The sequence below is a fragment of the Azolla caroliniana genome, unplaced genomic scaffold, assembly GCF_043228905.1.
Source record: "Azolla caroliniana isolate FFs.n. ecotype wild unplaced genomic scaffold, voAzoCaro1.0.p SCAF_15, whole genome shotgun sequence".
Lineage (NCBI taxonomy): Eukaryota > Viridiplantae > Streptophyta > Polypodiopsida > Salviniales > Salviniaceae > Azolla > Azolla caroliniana.
In genome coordinates, this window is record NW_028230450.1 from 19208055 (window position 1) to 19220912 (window position 12858).

Genomic DNA, 12858 nt, shown 5'->3' on the forward strand with positions numbered 1-12858 from the left:
CCCAACATCCCATGCCTCTTTTAGCCAATCAACCAAATCTGCCTTGATCACGTCCCAAAAATTTTCAAAAAAATCTCTTGATAATCCATCAGAGCCTAGATAGGACGTTCTACAAATACCTGCCAAAGCATCAACCACCTCCTCCTCCAAGAGAGGCCTCGCCAAATTAGCTTGTGCCGCATCTGAATTTTTGTGTTGCATTCCCTCTAGCACATATTCTATCATAGCAGGTTGTTTGGGGCTATTGTAACTATCCGAAAGCAACTCATGATAGTGTGAGGTGACCGCCTCCAAGATCTCGGAAATATCCTCCGACATAGAGCCATCTTCCTTAACCAGCTTCGGATTGTAGCTATAGTTTGTTCTAGGTTGTTTATGCATGAAAAATTGTTTATTCACCTTATCCCCATTTTTGCTCCATCATGCCGCTGAACTCCTAAATAACATCGTATTTCTGGATGCAATCAAGCATTGCAATGTTTCTCTCGCGGCCTCGAGGCTTGCCCTAGACCATTGGCATTGGGGATCTTTCTGTAGAAGCCTTTGGGCAGCCGCTATTGATCTCCTTAAACACATTTCTTCCTCCTTAGACCTCACAATTCTAATTTTCGTCACCCTATGGAGATAAGTTGACGTTTTGATAATCTTGCCTCGAAGTTTATCAAGTGCGCCACACCCAGCCGAATTGCTTTCCCATATACACCTTATGTTTCTACTCACCTCCACATCCTCAAAAAGTTTTTTGTTGATCCTCACATTGTAGTCCCTTGCTGGTCTCCTCTGCATTTCTAGCGTTATCTTAACCAGCATATGATCGGAGTAGGTTGAACCTGCAATGATTTCAACATTGGTTCCAAATTTTTCTAGTTCCGGACTAATGTATATTCTGTCTGTGCGAGACATGCAAAAGTCATGCATACTACAGCCTGCACTTGAAAAACTTAGCGAACGTCGAGGCTTTTTTATTACATGCCAGACATCTTTCACCCCCATTTGACCCATCAACAAATCCCACACAACTAGCTTAGCCCCATGTACCACCATTGGCATACCCCCCCCCCCCCCCCCACTTTGTCCTCTTTGTACAAAGTCATGTTAAAATCCCCAGCAAGGATCCATGCATCTGCCATCGGCAGACCATTGACCAATTGCCTCCAAATTGGTGCAAAGTTTGCAACCCGGACTAGAATTGTGGAAGATGCTCCTTAGGAATAGAGTTGACCTTTGGTGTCCCAAGAATGGTGGTCCTTGACAGGCAAATACATGGTGGTTGTTCAGTCCAACTCTAAAGTTGAAAGAACCGGCTAGCATGGAGGATAGGGTGGTTCGCGCCATAATGAAGGCATGGTCAAGTTTAAGAGAAGGGTTGGTCTTAATGCAACTGAAAACACTGGATGAATAGCTACGACAACCGTTGTTTTGGAACCCTAGGATTAGAAGTGAAGATGGTATGATGCTTGGACAACAAAAGCACTTGCCGTGGGGGAGGATGCTAGGGTACAAGATTCGTCAATACACGATTGGGAAGTCTTCAACATGAAGAGGCAGGCGGGTCAGGCTGTTAATTATAGGATTACTGGAAGACTAGAGAAGGTAACCCAACTGATAGATGGGGTTGTTGACGGATTCGATAAGTTGACTACGGAAGAGACAATTTGGTCATGTTGGTTTGTAGGTGAGGGTGATGCACAACTTATCTGTGGTAGGTGCTCAACTAGCGGGGATCGTTTCTGGGGTAACCTAAGTTCTTTGACAGCGGATGGTAGGTGGATGGCAGTGCGGGTAAGTGGTGGCAATTGAACCCAGACCCTAAGACACTGGATCATGATTGTAAAATATGGCTTTACGATAACAAGCCCTTATATGATTTGGAGTGGGATCCATTGGAGGTTTGGTGGTAGACACCAGGAACAAAAAACTTGAAAAAGGTTTTTGAATACAATACCAAGCTAGGAAGATGAATCATTGGCTCCAAAACCGTGGGTGCTAGAATGATTCGCAACAGCTGGAAGGATAAAGGCATTTCAGACGACGATTTGAAGTCATTTTGGAGGAGACTATGGGCATTGGATATGCCATAAAAAATTAAGGTTTGGTTGTGGCTTCTTAGCCACAAGGCAGTACCTGTAGGCGAGTGGTTGAGCTCCCGTGGTGGTGAGGCTAGTTGTAAGTTATGTGGGCATGCTTTGGAATCAATCTCTCATTGTTTTTGGAATTGTACAAAGGTGATTAGCATTTGGAGTAGAAGCCTTCGAATCGTGGCAGCCTGTGGTGTGAAAGGGAACGTTGTGTGGGGCTCAATACAAGGATTATCCCTAAAAGGGTAAAGCTACAGTGAATGGTTAAACCCACAAGGACATGGATTTATAGCGCAGGTTGGTAGCGCGTTCCAATGTGATGGGGTGAGACCAGGCACAAATTCTGAATTTTTTGAGGAGATTTGGCTTATGTTGGCGTGTTTGATGGCCTGGCACATCTGGATCAGGCGTTGTAAGTTTGTTTTTCAGCAGCAAAAGCTCTCATGCGGAGAGATGATGTTAAATATCTGGTTTGATCTCGTGGCTTGGTTGCGCAGTCGGTATGATTCGATTCAAGGGGATTCGGAAGAAGCAGAAAGGGCAAGGTCCAAGTTCTTGCTGAAATGGAGTAGCTCTCCCATGCTAGTCAAATCTTCATTGAGGCCTAAGTGGAATTACAAAGCACCTAGGTGGATGTTTCCACCAATGGCTCCCAATATTGTACATGGGTTGTAATTATGTATGTATAGCTGACACAAACGTGCGTTAGTATAGTCATGTTACCCGGATAATGTTGTTAGAAAAGAGTTAGTTGGGAGCTGTAGAGTTGGGGTAAAATAGGGTTTATTTCAATTTTGCTTAAGGATCGGTCGAGTTTTTTTGTTGTTTTTGTTTGATAGTTTTGGAATTGTTTCTCCAAGTTGTATATGTTGATCCCATTGTGGATTTGGACAAACTTTGTTGTATTCTATTTGCTAACTAATGCGAAGTAGTGGTTTTTTTTTGGGGGGGGGGGGGGGGGGGAACACTCAACATTTTCATTTATTTACCTTGAGGCTCTCCCCTCAATATTACATATGCACAATGTAATCAATATATCCATGAAGCAAATGTCTAGAGACGAGCTTGTTAGCATGTCCATGACCATTTGGGGTAGAAAACTTGAGGCAATGATGGTTTGGACATAGATCATTATTGAATGGGGTATACGTCTACCATGGCAAAGCTGCTCAATCACTTCACCTTTGGAATGTCCCTTATGAGCTATTTGGCTTTATAAGCCTCCAAGTGTGAGTTTGGGATAATCTTTTTCACAACCAACGATCCCACATCACCTTGATGCATTTACCCTCGAGTATATGTATTTCCAAAGAAACTTTATGCACCTTAATGTTCATGAGAGGAGAACCTTGGATTCCAAAATCTACCCATGAAAGCAACAACCTAACCATGAGTGTATGATCACCTAAGCCACGAATTTGCGACAAGGAATCCTCGTTAAAGGAGTTAAATTGTTTTATTGGAGCAATTTCCCTTTTAACTAGGTCTTACTTACTCTACACTTCCTCGATGTTTGAAGATAAAACACCATTCTTTCTATATAGACAACATGGGAAAAATGAACTTCCACATGAACCAAAGTAGACATCTAGACTCTCTAAAATCTTGATATGCAATCATCTTATTGACATGGTAGCTTATGAAATTATTAGTGTGCTTACTTTGGTATTAGGGATATGTGGAACCTAGATATAGTTAGTCTACAACACTCTCCCTCTTTGTGCATATGCAAAGACTTGTTTCACACTTGTTTGTTGCCTAAAAGCATGTGGTAGCATTAGAGCTACATTAATAGGCAATGAAACTCACAAGGACATTGTACAAAAAGCCATTGTAAGAGATTATTTCATTGGCAATACATTGGTAGATATGTATGCGAAATGTGGGTCACTTGCCGAGGCACATGTAGTATTTAACACGCTTTCAATTCAGGAACAAGTCCCTTGGAATGCACTGATTGTAGGATATGCTGAGAACGGGAAATTTGAGGAAGTGCTCAATCAATTTCATCAAACAAAGGATCCATGCCTAGCCATTGTCTTACACAAGACGAGCTTGGGAAGGATAGTCACTTCCATTCCATCTATTTTGTATTGTGTAGCCGATATGCCTTTTAAAAACTAATGGAAGGATATGTTGTTTAGAAAATAAACAAATATATATATTAGTGTGCATATTTGCACATACAAAATTATTATGTTCTTTGTCAACGCAAAATGTGTTTTGCAAAGGCATCATAAGCCAATGACATATAAAATTTTATTCGTTGTTATCACTACAAATTGCATACGGATAAAAGAGAAGGGTGTGTTTGATCACTCGGTTGATAGGTGGACGGAAGCCTTCAATGCTTATAGTTGGTGCTATGTATGCACGAGAGGCAAAATCGTCAAGATCCGTTTTGAGAGAGACTTGATGTCCGCCTCCCCTAGGTTCCTGGAAATTTGGAGGTTGATCGCATACTTCACCTTCTGGTATGTCTGGAAAGCATGATGCCTGAAGGTTTTCCAAGCTCTAGTACAGACCCAGAGGAAGTGATCATGGATATATGGTTCGTGCTTATCAACTGCCTACGAGGGCAATTGGACGAGGTTTGCAACCACTCCATTGATGTGGTCACTGCCTGTTTGTGCTTTTGGCAGAAATGGCAGAACACGCCTATGGTGACGCTAGGAGGAAGTGGCCTGAGGTGGAACTACCAGCCCCCACGTTGGTTGTTTCCTTCTCACATGCCACCCTCCCTTCGTTGTAGGCCCCAGGGGTCGGCTCATACTGACTGACACTAAAGGCCACCGCTTTTAGCTAGAGGTATCTACTTACTTTAGGTAGTCAGTTTGAAAGGCTATGTAAGTAGTCTCATTTTCTTGATCTTGATCGAAGGGAGATTCCCTGTTTTGTGCGTAAGCCTCCTTGTAATAATCCTTCCTAACTAATGGGAAAGTAACTTCATTTTGAAAAAAAAAAAAAAGGGAGTGTTTTTGTTTTCACTTTCTATATTGTGGAATATGTGGTAGGTTCAGTGTTGTAAAGCCATTTTAATTATTTTTGTGTGTAATTTCAAACTCAAGATGAACGCAACATCAAACCCATTTCCCAACACTCAATCAACTTACTTAAGCTTTTGTAAAGAACAAATTTTACCATCACAACATGTTTGTTTGTAATGTATATTCAGATCATTGAATATCAATAGAGTAACTAATGAATCCAAAGGAAGACACATAGAAGCAAAGCCATTCACATTGTGCTTTCGCAATGGTAATGTCATGATATTTTGGCACTTTTGGAAGAGTGCTATCAAAGGTGGCCAAAATCATTGAGAAACGTGAAGTTGTCACCATCATGATAATTACAATTACAATCAGCATACACAAATTCACTCTCAAGCATATGATTTCGTGACAAAGAGGTCAATTGACACTATCACTAGGTTCAAATATGATCTTGTAGTGTACTATATTATAAGCATTTATAGTTTGGACGGAAACCAAGGGTTTATTAGTACAACCCTTTGAAAAGGAGGTGGATCGCTTTCAATAATATTGTGGAAAATATTATCATTGAGTTGTTGTGGAAAATGTTGTCATAAAAGTCAACATTGTATGGCCATAATTTCACACTAAACTTACAAAGAGTTTTTTATAGCTGGCACAAACAATAAATATAATGTTGACTTGGTCTCTAACCAACAGTCTAAACAAACTATAGTGAAACACAATTTGACTGCTCGAAACTTGAAAATTATATGAAAGCATGGACTTCTAATAACGTAATACTTATCATCTAATGAAGCAAGTGGACCATCTAGTCAAAAAATAAAACTAGCGAATTAAGCTCATAATTAGTCGATCATGATTTGCTTGGTTTGCATGGTTACAAGCAATTTATTAATTATATATCATAATTAGAAAAAAGAACATTCTTAATGATAGTGAAGTAATCTTCTTTGCCTTACGTGTATACTTTAAAAGGGTTTATTATGTTCTTTGTGTTAAATTTTCATGTAATTAACAACCTTGACTTTAATCGCTAAGTAAACATATATATAGATAAATTTTAAAATAACCAAGCATAGTGTTTTGACATATGATGCCTACACATATAGTTTAACGATGTTTCACAATGCAAATATTTGTTACATACTTCATTGTAATGCAATGTAGGTAGAGGATGGGACCTAAGAGGGCTTCACTCTAGCGTTGCTCAAATAAGAGTTCAACTTTGCTCATCTAGTTGATGAGCATGTTTGAGCTTGGGGGCATCAAATTGGAGAAGAGACCATATTTGGCCCTACCCTCCTTTGTTGTAATTGTGCAGTTAATTGCATCAGATTATATTCAACTAATGCTTACATGTCTAACCACTTGATTGTACTCTTTTCTATTATTGTTGGATAAAATAGGGGGCTTTTACCAACACAAGCTCAAGCTCAAGGGTGATGCAACACCTAAGGGATTGGGTGAACCCCAACTTTGTTGCATACATAAAGGAGGAGACCAATAGGCTCCTCCCTATTGGTTTTATTTAGCTCATAAAAAAACTCACATGGCTTAGTCCCATTGTGGTTAAGCACCCTTAATCTAACTCATCATTGTTTTGAGAGATGATGTATGTAGCCTTGATATGGAGAGGAAATGATTTAATTAATGAGTACTCTCATATACACTAAACTTAATTTCATCCAATCCTCAATTGTTCTTAGATTTTAGAGATCCTGCATTTTTTGCATTTGCTAGATCAATGTTTGAAATTGCAAAATGGCACTTCCATCAGTAGGCAATGCAACAACTAGTATTTGACAAAAGTAGCTAGCAAAGGAAAAAACAAGTCCATGTCTATATACTCTAGTAACATAGATGCAATTTTTTTGTATATTGTTAAGTCTACAATCAACCATTTGTGAATTTGTTGCCCCTCCTTTTGCACAAATTGTCCATCTATTGAAACTAATTAAGTGTTCATCCAGAATAGTTACACCCTCGTAGGTTTCTATATCATCAATGTTATTGAGGTTAAGATTACTATAATACGTGCATGAAGCCACAAGATCTAGTCAACATCAATATATGAGAATAGTTCCATGTGATTATCCCACATTGTCGCGAAGAATCGCGCGTGCTTGTTGTTCAAGTGGGATCATGGGGATCTTGAACTAGGGAGTAGGTAAAAGGGAGTGGTTTTGCCTTGCTTGACTTCACAAGCCTAACACCCATCTCCCAACCCCCATAGGAGCAAGTGGCTGCCCTCTCCCTTTTATAGTGAAAGCAAGGGAGAGGGCGTGATCTTTACATTTAATGAAAAATATTTTGAATAATGGCCTTTAATCAAGCCATTGAAGATGTGGTGGTTTTGGAGCCATGTCTAGCAATGGGCACAGTTTCAACTCGAACCGAACCGAACCGTTAAACCATGGTTTAATGGTTCCAAAAACTTTTATAAACTCATGTGCTTTCACACCCCCATACATTCTTTTCTCCCTTACTCTTTATCCCCCACATGTGCACCTCTCTCTCTCTCTGTCTCTGTCTCTGTCTCTCTGTCTCTCTCCTACTTTTATTCCCTTTCATGCACTCTTCTTTGTTCTTTGTTCCCACACTTTAGCCCACATTTACACACCCGCACTTTGTTTCCATTCCACATGAACTTCACACCGTTGTCGCACAACTTCACGAAAACATTCAATTATTTTCAACCACTATGGCATATCTACATGAATAATGTGACTCAACAATGAACCGTCAAATTAATGACATATGGATAATCAGACAAATCTCCCCCCCTTCTTTCAATCCCTCTATGTGCCCCGCCACTAAAGGATACATGTGGTGAAGAATATAAGTATGTTTGTCTTTGTTTGTCCATCTCCATCATGCAAGAATCTACATGGAAAGTTAGTCATATTTTATACTAAATGATTCATATGGATATATATTTTATTCTCTTCTATTCTCTCTTCTTCTTCTTCTTCTTCTTCTTTTGTGTTGAAAACACACAATTATAATAATAAATGAGTGTGACAAAACACTACTTGAAGGATATACATCTTTTTCAAGTTTGTAAAGAAATTCAAACCATCTAAGAATATCTTGTTTCAATTGCCATCAAATGCAAAATCCTAGTGTCACTAGGGTTTGAAATACTACTCTTAGGTAGTGAGAGTAGTGGAAGGCTTGATACTTCAATTAAACCTGCCCCTTGTGAGTTTGGAATACTCTTTTTTACAACCAACAATCCCACATCACCTTGATGCATTTACGCTCGGGTATACTTATTTCCAAATAAATTGTATGCACCTTAATGCTCACAAGGGAAACACCTTGGATTCTATGATCTAGCCATGAAAACGACAACCTAAGCATGAATGTATGATCACCTAAGCCATGAATTTGAGACAAGGAATCCTCATTAAAGATGTCCAATTGCTCTATCGGGGCAATTTTCCATTTAACTAGGTTTTATATACTCTACGCTTCTTAGATGTTTGAAGATAAAACAACATTCTTTTTATATAGACAACGTGGGAAAAACGAACTTCCATATGAAACCAAAGTAGACATCTAGCCTCTCTAAAAGCTCGACATGTAATCATCGTATTGACACACTAGCTTATGAAAATTATTAATGTGCATTTATTGGTTGATATGGAACTTGTGTTCTTGATTAATTCGATATGTGCTTTAGAAAGGTATCATAAACCAATGACATACGGAATTTTATTCTTTGTTATCACTACAGATTCCATAAGGATGAAGGGGAGGGTTTATGTTTTCATTTTCTATATTATGGAATATATGGCAGGTTTAGTGTTGTAAAGCCATTTTAATTATTTTTATGTGTAATTTCAAACCACATGATGAATGCAACATCAAACCCATTTCCCAACATTCAATCAACTAATTTAAGCTTTAGTAAACAACAAAAAGTACCATCACATCATCATGTTTGTTTGTAATGTTTATTCAAATAATCGAATATCAATAGAGTAACTAATGAATCTAGAGCACGATACATCAAGGCAAAGCCATTCACATTATGCCTTCGTTGGCAAAGTCTTGATATTTCGGCACATTTGGAAAGAGTGCTATCAAAGGTGATCAAAATCTTTGGGAAGCACGAAGTTGTCATTGTCATGATAATTACAGTTACAATTAGGGATTGGCAACGGTTCGGTTTAGGCTTAGCCGGTTTGGCCTGATCCAAGCCAAACCGGCTAAGCCTAAACCGTTTACAGGATCTCAAACCTGAGCCGAGCCGGTTCACAAACCGGTTTAGGCTAAACCGGCTTGTAAACCGGTTTGGAAACCTCCGTCTCTCTCTCTCTCTCCCTACCTCCCTCTCTCTCTCAGATGATCCCTCCCACTCTCTCTCACTTCTGTGGTCTCGACTCTCTCTCCCTCTCCCTCTCTCTCCCCTCTATGTAGTTCCTCTCTCTCTCTCACGTCTATGGTCTCGACTCTCCCTCCCTCTCTCTCTCTCTCCCCTCTATGTAGTTCCTCTCTCTCTCTCTCTCTCCCCTCTGTGTAGTTCCTCTCTCTCTCTCTCTCTCCCCTCTGTGTAGTCTCTCTCTCTCTCTCTCTCTCTCCCCTCTGTGTAGTCTCTTTGTCTCTCCCCTCTATGTAGTTCCTCTCTCTCTCTCTCTCTCTCTCCTTATATGTTGTCTCCCTCCCTCTCTCTCTCTCTCTCTCTCTCCTTATATGTTGTCTCCCTCCCTATGTCTCTCTTTCCTCGTCTATGTAGTTCTCCCTCCCTTTCTCTCTCTCTCTTTCCCCTTGTCTGTTGTCTCTCTCCCCCTCTCTAAAGTTTATAAACGGCTTAAACGGTTTATCCGGCTTAGCCGGCTTGAGCCGGTTTGGCGAGGCTCAAGCCGAGCCGAGCCGAGCCGCTAAGCCGTTTTCAAGCTGGCTAAGCCAAACGGTTTAGGCTTGAGCCGAGCCATTGCCGATCCCTAGTTACAATAATATCTTTTGTGCTTAGCATACACAAATTCATTCTCAAGCAAGAACGAGAGAGAGGTCACTTGACACTGCCTGGAGGTTCACAAATGATCTTTTAGTGTAATATTAGTATGACCCTTTGAAAAGGAGGTGCATCGTTTTCAATAGTATTGTGGAAAAATGTTTCAAAGTCAATATTGTTGAAAATGTTGTCATCAAAGTCAACATTATATAGCCATGATTTTGAGATAGTGACATGATTATTGCTAAACTTATTAAGACGTTTTTTTATAGCGGACACAAACAATGTTGACATGCTTGGTTTATAACCAATCATATATATAAATTAATGTGACACACTAACCGAGTGCTCAAGACTTGAAAACTACATGAAAGCCTAGGCTCCTAATTGCCGAAGCGTCCATTTGATGAAGCACGTGGATCATCTAGTCGAAAAATAAAACTAGGGAATTAAGCTCATAATTAGTCAATCAAGTTTTGCTCGGTATGCATGGTTACAAACAATTTGATACATATGCATATATTATTTTCTCTTCTTTCTCTAAGTAGTTATTGTTGCGCATGTAATAATTCACATGAAAAGAAAAACTCACATTGCTAGCAAAGTAAAGTGTTCAAAAGTATTGGGCTCTCCAAACTAGAAATGCATGTCGAAATCATTTCATGGTAAGTAATATATGCATGTTTTGGCAAAATGAGACCCCAAGAAATCTAGAGACCTAATTTTAGAAATGGTTATATGAGTCAATGAGGCACTTATTCCTTCTTTTATTCTGTCACACATCTCTTGATATGAAAATATGATATAAAAATCTAGGAGATTACTTGGATATATGCTCATTTCATTGAGTAAAAGTGTCATTCTTATTAAACCCAATAATATTATGTTGTCATGAGGGTATGTTTGTTTGTGATCAATGTTTAAATTATAGAAGGTGAGGTGCAAAATTCAACATATGTTTATTTGGTGCCCCATTTGTGTCCCAATTGAGACATAGTCCCAAAATGGACTAGGACTCACTAGGTATCCCAATCCCAAAGAAGGTGCCACTTTGGGTTGGGACAACCCAATCCAGACGTGTAGCCAACTACCGTCTTTGGCCTATATAAGGAGGATCATCCCTCATTTGTATCCATTTTCAGTTTCACTATTTTGGTTCTAAGGAGCAACATAACACAGACGAAGGTTTAATGGAAAGCTTCAAAGAACACAAAGAATATGTGGGAGAGACGGAGAGAGCAGAACACACAAATTTATATTTCAAAAACAATGAACACTTTGTACATACAAATGTGCTTTAGAGCACTTTTTATACAAATCCTAAAAAGGACCGACTGAAGTAATGGCAAGTACTTCAATGCTCGTACCGAGTTACTGACACTAACTACTAGAATCATAACGACCTAGTGGACTAGGAGCGTAGACTCCATGGACCCGAATACATATATGACTTATGATTGGCCATATGCTCACTAAACTATATGGTGTAGTGACAGAAACATACCTCAACAAATATACGAAGACATTAAGTGTTTGAGCACCTGAACTGTTTGGTTTCAGACGAGCCTTTCTATTATTGACCATATCTTCACACTTAAATGCGTAATTGACCAAACCAAGGTTCGCAAGAGGAAATTATATTTGTTAAAATTTTATGGACTTTTGCAAAGCCTTTGACACAATTCCTACAGAGTGGTTGTTTGATAGGCTTAAAAGCTTGGAGATACCAAATTACATGATTTGGCCATCTATTCTTTATATGAGCAAGTTTTTGGGCACGTATGATGTCCGTGTGGCCTATCCAATTGCTTAACTAGCACGATTGGTGTAAATTAAGGTTGTCCCCTATCACCAACTCTTTTTGGATCTACATTGATGAGATTACTATTTTTACTACTTGTAAGGGAGGCAACAGAGTAGGCCTAGGGGGTATGCAAGTCAATCTCTTGGTTTATATAGATGATATAGTTTTACTCTCTAAGTTTAAACAAGACCTACAAAGGCACCTTAATGACTTAGATGACTTTTGCAAATAAAGAGGACTAGTAGTGAATCTAGGGAAAACTAAAGTCCTATCTTCCACACGTCTACCCAAGTTCAGAGTAAATACCACCTAATGCTCTTTAAGAGACAAGTTGAGGTAGTAAGATCATATGTATATCTTGGTGTCACTTTTAGTGCTTGCTTGAAAGTAAATTTTCGATGACACATGCAACAAAAGATATATTAACAAGAGGATATGCGCCCCTCTCACTCTTAGAGAGATAATGCCACTAAACATACTTCCAAGAGTCATGAACAAAAGGGTGGCTCTTCGACTCATTTGTAACCCCTTCCCTCATGTATGCAACGATGGTTTTGGGCTCCGGGGCTACCACCTCTCATGTGATTGTAATTAGTGCAATCGATGTTATCACGACAAATCCAAAGCAAATCAATAGTATCACATAAAATCATTAACACAAAGTTTGTTTACCCCCTATGCTAGTAGAATCACTTTTTTAAGTAGTAGTTTTATTGATAGGAACCATGGGCAATCACAAGATAGGATATCTTGACAAGCTTTCGAGGCATTTCGATTACTCTACGAGTCCATAGATACTAGCTCTTGGTATATTACCATGGTAGACTAGCTTTTCGACAGAGACATTAATAACCTAGCTCCACTTAGGTACCACTACAAGACCGATAAAACTTTGATATTTCATGAAGACTGCAACAAAGTGAACGCCAAGAAATATGGCAAATGTATACTTTACATAAATGGATTAACCCATGAGAGCCACTCCCATCTAAAATGTTGTCCTATACGGAACACTTCATG